Source organism: Callospermophilus lateralis, chromosome 7, assembly GCF_048772815.1.
Source record: "Callospermophilus lateralis isolate mCalLat2 chromosome 7, mCalLat2.hap1, whole genome shotgun sequence".
In the NCBI taxonomy this organism is placed as follows: domain Eukaryota; kingdom Metazoa; phylum Chordata; class Mammalia; order Rodentia; family Sciuridae; genus Callospermophilus; species Callospermophilus lateralis.
The window spans coordinates 19,870,139-19,880,427 of record NC_135311.1 but is presented as its reverse complement, the minus strand read 5'-3'; the positions used below and the strand labels follow the sequence as shown (position 1 = coordinate 19,880,427).

Genomic DNA, 10,289 nt, shown 5'->3' with positions numbered 1-10,289 from the left:
GAGTAATTTCCCCTTATTTAAAGACAGATTGTCCTATGTTACAGCTACATACAAAAAAGTCATAAAATTTTTCTTGGGTTTACAATGATAAATGAAAAACATTAAAATTCTCCAAGCAAACAAGGTATGCAAGGATTTTTATGTTGTTTGGGTTTTGTTGTTGTTGTTGTTTGTTTGTTTGCTAGGGTTTTTGTTTGTTTGGTTGTTGTTGTTTTGTTTTTGTAAAAACTGTGAGAGCAAAATAACTTACTGGAATATAAAGATAAGGCTGAATGAGCCTGCCACTAATGGAGAAGGGGAATATTTTCACAGAACCAGCATTTTTTCCCATTCCATTTCCATTGGATGTCAATCAAAACATATCATTAGCCATTTAGTTTTAAAAAAATACAATATCCTTGTACACCTTCACCAGTTACTTTTTGTACAATAAAGGAATGGGGAAGGGGAAAATGAAAGAACAGAGAAAACTATACTGTGGTAATCAGGATGTGGTAGAACCAAATTTCAGTTTTCTAATTGAGAAAGTATTCTTGGTCTGTAAGAACAGAGTTCTGGAGTAAAGTAGCCGGTTTCCGTTTTCATAGACGCTTCCTGTCTGCTGCTGGAACACATCAATTGTATCCTCGTCCTCCATTTCCAACTGTTCAGCGGTGTCTGTTTTGCTAATTGGCTGCCCATCATATGGGAATCTGATCTGCCTCCTTGACAAACCCTGTCACTCACAGTAGGCTTTCATTAGTTTACCAAGTGGTGTGTGCCTTAAACTGCACCGCAGAACCACCCTGCCCTGCCACCTTCAAGTCAATATGATCCTTGTTCTCAGTCTTGACTCCTTCCTTAGGCTTTTTGTCAGCCAAGGTGAGCACCAGAGTCTCCTCTGCCGCTTCACAAAAGAGGTACCAGGTTCACCCTGAACAAACACACAAGCTGCTCCAGGTGCAGCAGAAGAAGGAGGTGGCAGCCTACTCTAAGGTTTATATGATGCAACAAAAGAGCCAGAATAACAACCCAACACTGAAGAACAAAGTTTAGGGTCTGGCATGATCCAATTTCAAGACATACTATAAAGTGACAAGTCATGAAGCCAGTGTGCTACTGATTTAAAAAAAAAAAAATAGACAAATTGATCAACAGAAAAAAATGGAGAGCCCAGAAATAGACCCCTATAAACTTAATCATCTAATCTTTGAGACAGAACAAAGGAAATTCCATGGACAGAGTGTCCCATTTTCTTTTTTTTAAATTCTTTTTTTAATTTTAGATGGACACAATATTTTTATTTTATTTTTATGTGGTGCTGAGGATCGAACCCAGTGCCCCATGCATGCTAGGCGAGCACTCTACCACTGAGCCACAAGCCCAGCCCCAGAGTATCACATTTTCAATAGATGGCACTGAAACAACTGGACATCCACATACAATAAAATGAACCTAGATACAGATCTTATAGCCTTCACGAACTTAATTCAAATGGATCACAAACCTAAATTTAAAATTCAAAACTATAAAACTCCTAGAAGAGATCTGTTTTCAAAATTGGAGGAAATCTAGATGAACTTGGGTTTGAATCACTTTTTAGATATAACCTCAAAGGCAAGATCCATGAAAGAAAGAATTTTTTTTCCTTGAAAGTGAAAATTTTCTGTTCTGCAAAAAGGTAGTCAAGAGAATAAGAAGACAAGCCACCGACCAGAAGAAAACCACGTAGCAGATAGAAGACTGTTATTTAAATCAAAGCAGAGAACTCTTAAAGCTCAACAACAAGAAACACGAATAACCAAATGAATAATGAATCAAAGCCCTTATGAGACACCCTACCAAAGATTTATAGTTGGCAAGTAAGCATCAGACAAGGTGTCCCATATCATATGTTATCAGAGACATGCAACTTAAAAAAAAATGAGATACCCCTCCACATCTATTAGCATGGCTGAAATTCAGACTACAATAATGATGGTGAGGGTGTAGAGCAACAGAAACTCTCCAATACTGATGATAGGAATGCAAAATTATACAGCCACTTTTGAAGACAGTTTCTTATAAAATTATATATACTTTCCCCACATGATCCAGAAATTGCACTCCTTGGTATTTACCCAAAGGACTGAAAAACGGATGTCCACCCAAAATCTTGAAACAATGTTTACAACAGCTTTATTCAGAGTCGCCCAAACTTGGACGCAATGAAGATGTCCTGCATGGTGAATGGATTAGCTGTGGTACATCCTGACAGGGGAATGTCATTCAGTGATGAAGAAATTAGCTATCAAAGCATGAAAAGAAATGTGGAGGAGAAAAATATTACTAAGTAAAAGGCACCCACCTGAAAAGGCGTATATTGTATGATTCCAGCTTTTTGACACTCTGGAAAAGGCCAAATGGTGGGGGACACAATGCAGTGAGTTTATAGCAGCTAACAACTGTAGAGTTCATGTGCTAGGGTTCATGTGAGAGGGAGCACAGAGGATTTTTAGGGCACTGAAAATACTTTGTATGATAGTACAGTGGTGGGCGCACACCATTCTACATTTGTTCAAACCCACAGAATGTGCAATACCAAGAGTGAACCCCAATGTAAGCTGGGTGTTCTGGGTGATAATGATGTGCCCATGCAAGTTCGTCAAGTGCAATGTCATGTGTGTGTGGAGGCAGGGGCTACATGAGAAATATTTGTAACTTTTTCTGAATTTTGCTGTGAATCTGAAATTGTTCTGAAAAAAAAAAGAGTCTGTTTAAAAAATTATAATAAATGTTCACTAAGGACCTAGCACCATGACAGAAAATGAATTCACATCAAAACACATGATTTTAAGGCTTCAAAACATTGGGACAAAGAAAAGTGGAATAGGGCGGGTGGTGGTTGGGAAGGAGATAGAAAAGGAGAGGGAGAAAGCAAGGAAGAGAGAGGGGGAAAAGGCAGAACATCAAAGATCAAGAATTTGAAGGTTGGGGTTGTAGCTCAGCGATGGAGCACTTGTCTAGCATGTATGAGGCTCTGAGTCCAACCCAGCAGCATAAATAAATAAATAAGTACAGAAATAAGAGTGGCACTGAACTTCTCAACAGCCGTACCTTAGCTAAAAAGACAAAAGTGATGCCTTCGAACTTCAAGGAATTTCCAGCCTTATATTCTGGACACACTGTCAAATAGGGGTGAAGGCAGAATAGAGGTGTTTTTAGACCTGTGTAAAGAGATTTACTACTAATGCACTCCCTTCACAAGGAAGCCACCAGGGAAATGTGCTCTGCCAAAATGAGGCTACAAATCAAAAAAGGCCACCAAGTTGTGACTGCTACAGGGAGGGGACAAGAGAGTTACTGGAGAAGAGAAAGTGCATAGAACACCTGATGTATTAAGCATATTGAGAAAAGATTTACATCTCTGAGAGAGAGAGTTTGGGAATAGATTAGTGATAAGTATAGACAAAGTTATTCAACAGACAAACAAAAGACAATGACTAACCATAGGAAAAGTAATAACTTGTCCAGGACAAGGAATTTTTGCATATCATACCACTTAGCAGTACATACCAATTACGTGACTGGCAATAATATAATAAACACTGAATATTAAAATATCCAAAATTACAAGACTGCTTTATCAAGAGGATTAGGGATTAAAAGGCTACATATAATGTGTAATAGAAAAACACAAGAAGCAACTACATAATCATGTAATTTAGAGAAAGCATATAAATATACCAAAACAATCAGTTTAAAACGTTGAAAGTGTTTCTCTTTGATGCATGTGGAATGGGGACAGCAGGAAGCTCCTGTCGGTATAGGATTCTGTTTGATAACAAGCTGCTATAGTTTGAACAAGTCCCCTAAAGTTTATGTTGGAAATAATCCTAAAGGCAACAATGTTCAAAGGTGGGACCCTTTAGGAAGTGATTAGGTCATGTGAATGGATTGATGCTGCTGCTATGGGTTTGGTATCTTGAGAATGGGTTTGTTATAAATGTGAGTCTGACCTTCTCCAGTACGTGTTCTCTGTTTCTTTCCCTTTGCCTTTTGCCATGGGGTGACACAGCAAGAAAGCCCTTGCCAAACTCCTTGGATTCCCCAGTCTCTAGAACTAGAGAAATTAATCTGTGTTCTTTACAAATCGCCCTGTCAATATCCGTTTTAACTCCACAAAACGGACTCAGATGCACACTTTGTGGAACTACTCGATTCTTTAAATCAGATACCTCTTAAGCTTTGACAAAAACAAAAATTAAATCTATCAAAGATGAAAAAAAAATCAAGGCAGATTTTTTTTTTTTTTAAAGCACAGAAAAAATTATAGACTATCCACACCAGCCCTCCAGGGGACCTCAGGCTAGAGAAGTCAGACCCCATAGAAAAACCCAGCATGACTGAGTGGGGTTTTTAGCAATGACTCAAAAAATGAGATAGAGTCCCAGGAGTCAAGCCCAGAATACCACATCCTGAATCAGAGGATTTTCAAGAGCAGATGTCACAAAGGCACAGAGTGAGAGTCCTCCTCGGTTGGCACGGGGGCGTGGTTTTCCAGATAAGATAAAGAGGGTGGGTAAACTTGTTTCCATTTCCTCTTTTGTTCTGTTTTGTTGGTGAGGTGATTTTGTACTTGAAACCCAGAGTTCGTATTCATGGGCCACAGCAAGCCTGGGTGGCTTGGAGGGCAGAGGTGTATTGTCTCACATTTCTGGAGGCGGCACGTCCAAGATGAAGTCGCCAGACAGACCTCTCTTTCTGTGGTGCAGATGACCTCCTTCTTGCCGTGTCCTCAGGCGGTCTTTCTTCTGCATGCCTCTTCAGATGCCCCTTTTCCTTCCCGTAAGGAAGTGCTATGGGATTAGGGCTCCACCCTAAGGGCCCCTTTGACCTTCACTATCTCCAAATAGGGTCACACTGGGGATTGCAACTTCTACATGATTTTGAGGGGACATGTGTTCTGCCAAAATGAGGCTATTCCACGACAGTACTCAATTGCTATCCAATGTCTTAGGGGCGGAAGACTATGCTATGCCTCATGGAGAAAATGCGTGTTCTACAAGCTTCCCGGAAGCATGAGGTATGGTTGACAGTGCTGTTGGCCATGAGTTGAATGCTAATGCATCCACAATGTATCTCAAATAGGTCTCCAAATAGAAACACGTGTAAAACAAAGCTGTCTATTGATCGGATGAAAATGTTGTGATCAGAGGCTCACAGGAACCTAACCCTGTGTTTCCCGTGGGAGCAATGTTTTGGTATTTGCAACGTTTGCAGTGAGCTCATAGCAGCTAACAACTGTAAATAACGAGAATCAGCTGTGCATATATTTCTTTCACTCTGCACTGCTTTCAGGTCACCTTTCCTCACACCACCACTGCCACCACCAGTCCGTGGCAGAAGACTGCTGTGTTGATGGAGTCAATGAGGGTAGCTCAGACACATAGAGGGGGAAACAAAGTTGAATTTACAAGGTCTTCCCTGACCTACCTTTCTCTGCTCCAATTGCCGGACACCAGCCCCTCATGTGCACTTGCTCCCCTTCTGGCTTGGAGGAGACTTCACAGTGCTCTCAGAGGTTCTCAGTTTTATTAGTTTATCACGTTCGTGCTCTTTTCTCTTCAGTAGTTCTATAATTTGCCACTTTTGGAGGAAGAAGCCAGCAGCACGATTTGGTTCATTCCTTGCCAAAACTATCAGGAAGGATATGAGTAAGACGATGCAAGAAAGACCAACTGCAAATATCAGGTATGAAAAACATAATAGTTGAAACAAAAGGCATAATATGCTGGGACAATCAGCAGGATAGATAGACCTTAAAAAAATAAATTAAGAAGCTGTAAGATCATGGTGAAAATTTATGTAAGAAGGCAGGAGAAAGTATAAAGATATTTTAAAAGAGGAAATGATAGAGATATGAAGGATAAAAATATCAGCATTCTGAACCAGGCATGGTGGTGCACATCTGTAATCCCAGCTACTAAGGCCAAATTGGGCATCTTAGCAAGACCCTGTCTCAAAATAAAATTTAAAAAAGGTTGGGCATATAGCTCAGTGGTAGAGCACTTGCCAGCATGCACAAGCCCCTGGGTTAAATTCCTAACACGATAATAAACAAACAAACAAACCCCAGAGCTGAAATTCTATCTAGACTATATCAGTAAAATGTGTTGTTGTTGTTATTATGTATATTGAGGATGGAAGAGAGGAAGGAGAGAATATGCTAAACTATTTGAATTCTTGAGGGAAAGCAATAGATGTTGATAAATTTAATAGGATAGGATGAATAAATAAGTAAATATGTGTCTAAAGAGCAACCACCAAACAAAAATATCTTATTTTTAAGTCAATTGAAGAAAATTATAACTACTCAGTGAAGAATAATAAGGTTAAAAAATAAAAAAAGGTATCAGCAATTAAATATGAAACAAGATGGAAGAAATTGTACTAATACAAAGTGATTATAATAAATGTAAATGAGTTAAACGATCAATAAAATGACAGAGCATCCCAGATGTTTTAAAGGAGCTAACAATATCTTTACAGAAGATGCCTTTGCCACAAAAGAATACAGAAAGATTTAAAATAAAAAGATATCAAGCAAATATGATCCAAAAGAAAGCTGAAGCAACAATCTTAAAATCTGACAGTAGAAAATTTAAGGAACAAAGAAGAAAGTCATATACTGGTCGAAAGACTAGTAAAGCAAACGCATATGCATCTAACACAGGAGAGAAGGTGGTGGTCTTGAGAGGTGGGCTTCCCGAAGAGTTTATGAAGGGATTCAAGGATGACTGTTGGCTACACCATAGAAACATGGTTCCCTAGGAAAGCAGGAGAAAGAAAAGGGCAGAAATCCATGTTCCTTAGGGAGTGGGCCTGTCATCTGCATGTCATGTCACTTACCTCTCAAGTGCAGAATCTTCTAGGAAGCTTCAGTCAGGAAGGTGAAAGGAGCGTCTCTTATATTTCATAGAGATCTGTGTCCCAGCAGGACCATGGAGAGCACATCAGTGTGATTTCTGTGACTCTAGGTAACCCTGCTGCCCCCTAAATGGATCCCATGGCTGCGGGTGATAACTGAAATTCCGCTAGGAAAGCTTCGTGTGCTTCAGTGTGAACTGGTGATGAGCCACCTGAGAACTGAGGACTCCATGCAGGAAACACCAGATGGGTGATGAATTTCAGGATGAATGTCCAGATGCTAACTTTTTAGTGACTACAAATCCAGGCCCCTTTGCTCCCTGACGTTCTTTCCCTGAGCAAGGCAGGCATTCTACGCCTTGGGAATACATGGCATATTGTTTTTCTTGCATTTTCTCATCAGTGGCAAGTAAATGGTACATAAGTAAGGCTGCTCACCATTGTTTTAGCAGCACTGCTGCTATGAAACAAACCTTCCAGGAGAGCGAAGGATGTACCTTTTTTGAAGTCATTTTTGGGGGGCCATTTTGGGTGCCTAGCAAAATTGAGAGGAAAGTACAAAGATTTTCCCGTATTTTCTTGCCCTTATTTCCTCTGTTATCAACATCTCTCGCCCTTGTGGCACATTTGTTCTGAGGATGAACCTACATTGTCATCCAAAGCATGTCGGGTTCACTCTTGGTCTTGTATATCCTGTGGGTTTAGACAAATGTGTGATGAGATGTATCCACCGTTACAGTATCATAGAGAATATTTTTTCAGTGCTCTAAAGATTCCCTGTACTCTGTCTGTTCACCTCTCTTTCCCCCCTAATCTCTGGCTAGTTTCGTCTTTTCCAGAAGGTCATAAATTAGGTAGCCTTTTCAGATGGGCTTCTTTCACTTAGTAATGTGCGTTGAAGGTTCCTCCATGTCTTTCTGTGGCTTGACAGTTCATTGCTTTCTAGCACTGACTTGTATTCATTCCATTGTCTGGATGCACCACAATTTATTTACCCATTCACCTACTGGAAGAAATCGTCATGGCTTCTAAGATTTGGCGATTATGAATCAAGCCAGGGGCAGCCTTTCTTGGGGAGGAAGACTCTTTTGGCAAGGGTGCTAAAGGTCTGCTGGTAGTAATATGGGGCCAAGGAGTGGGTGAATTTCAGGGCAGGAGACTAACGTAGGGAGAGGGGTGGGGAACTCCCCTTCACAGCTCGGAGGCCAACCCTGCTCAGACCAGAGGAATTGGGGCGGAGGCTGGTAAAGGCTAGTAGAGAAGTTGGCCTTTCTGAAAAGCTAGAGGCCCATGAAACCCTCCACTGGCAGCCTCCGGGAGCTACCCGGAAGTTGGAAGGGAAGCTGGGAAGTCCTTCCTTCGGGAGGAGGGAATCTTTCCCCAGCCCAGAGCTCCAGGGAAAGTCTGTGGGGATGAGGTCAAGGGAGACTTGCTCAGTGGGAGCCAGCCTTGGGGTGAGCTTTCCTCAGGGGATCCCTCTTCAGGGGGATTCCTCTTCAAGAGGAGCCCTCCTGGGGTGAAGGGAGCCCTCTTCAGGGTGAACTCTCCTCAGGGGGAACACTTAGGGGGAACTCCGAGGGAGTGTCTTCTCAGGGGGAGCCTTCCTCAAGGGGAACCATTCTGCAGGGACCTCCCCTCGGGGGGAGCTTGATTTCCCCATGTCCCCCTTTCCCCTCCGTGTGGCTCCTGGCAGGCCCTCAGAGCAGGACACTCTCCTGCTTCCGAACAGGACAAGACCAGGTACTCTGATTCACACCCCAGCAGAAAACGTGGTCACACACAACCTCACGGTAGAGGTAAGTTCTCTACTTATCTCAGGTTCATGGTTGAAAAAAAAAAAAAAAAAAGATTAATAAGATAAAAGCAGATGAATGTATTTTTAAGTTTTAAGTAACCTGAACCTGGTGTGTTCATCAGGAAATGAAGCTCTAAATATAGATTTGATGGAGAGCACGCTGTCATAGAAGAATCGAGTGGACCAAAGGGTCTGATAGAATAAGCCGAGGGAAATTTAGCAAGGCCTCTTTGTTCAAATTCCTTCCTGTATCCCCGCTTCATCAGAGATGAGGACATCCCCTTGCCGCCTCTCTGTGACACCTCTCACATGAACATCTTGTAGCCTGCTTCCGGGGAGAAGGGCAGGGGGAGATCAGAATCATCTTCTTGCACATGTTGTTTTCTCAAATTACTTCAGTTCAAAATATTTTCGTCTTGAACCCCGTGGACACGGGTGCTTTTCCTTTCTAGGTCATGTGCAATTTGTGGGAAAGCCTTAGGTCCTGTAGGAATTTCAGCAAGTATGTAAGGAACGTGGCAAAGGCTATCTGAGAACATTCCTCCTTGCACCCCAAACCGTGATGGTACCAGAGCATGACCTTCTTCTGAGGGCAGATAGCTGGCCCTCTCTTCTCTGTGCTGCCTGGGATGTGGGGGAGCCTGTGACAGGACTGTCCTAGGAAATTGTTATGATGTCCGCCCAGGGACCTGGGCCCCTTGAGTGGTGGGAGCCCTCAAGATCCACTGTGAGCCAGGCGGGTGCTGTGTGCCCGGGCATGGTGCTGCTCTGAAACTGGCTGGTGGAAACAACTTGGGCAGGAAGGTGTTGAAGAGTCAGAACTTTCTTATTGAATAGAAGAACTCGTTTTAAGTGGAAAATGACTCTTCACGTGACTTTTATGTGTTTTCCTTTTTACCAGTCTGGTTGCTGGCAGGAAGCAGAATTCTGCTCAGATGAGCTAAGAGACTTCATTGAAGACAGCACTTAAGAGGTGTAGACAGGTCAAGGCCAGGAACCACCGGAAGCTGTTATTGCCCTTGACCAGCGGGACAAGAGGTCCAGTGGGAGCTTAGAGCTGCAGAGAAGGGGTACCTGGAGGGATAGTAGTCATGGAAAGACACAGATACAGCAGAGATAGAGCATCAAAGTGGGGGATCATTGGGGGGAAATCTTCATCCCCTGTCCCCTCCTCGTTGCCCACCCCACCAGAGGCCAGGTGGTAAGGAAGTTCTTGTGATGCGGCCCCTTCTGGTCAACTTCCTGATAGACAGAAAGGCACAGAAGACCGCAGAATGGATTCCAGAGTAGGCTGCCAGTTGGAGAGGGATCCGTGCGTGCATTGGTGTGTTGGTAGTCTATATTCTTTAGATACGGTATTATTATAAACTATATTACAGAGAGAGGTCCCTGCATTTTCATTCCTTGTACCCCCTTCTCCCTGACTTTGCCAGACTTCTTGGGAACCCCTCTTGTTCTCATGAATCCGGAGGACGACCCTGAGCCTGCCACATACATATGAGACAGACTATTGGCTCTTTGAAAGCCTCGTTTCTTTTCTGTCCCATAGAAGTTGCTCAGTAAATGTACAGTGAAGGAAGGACATGAAGAGCATCTCCCTGTAAGA

The 10,289-nt window shown here is 42.5% G+C and overlaps 1 pseudogene; it reads right to left on the bottom strand.

Moving 5' to 3' along the window:
- Positions 1-484: 484 nt before the first annotated feature.
- LOC143404084 (small ubiquitin-related modifier 2 pseudogene) lies at positions 485-5,491 on the bottom strand (annotated as a pseudogene).
- Positions 5,492-10,289: the final 4,798 nt, after the last annotated feature.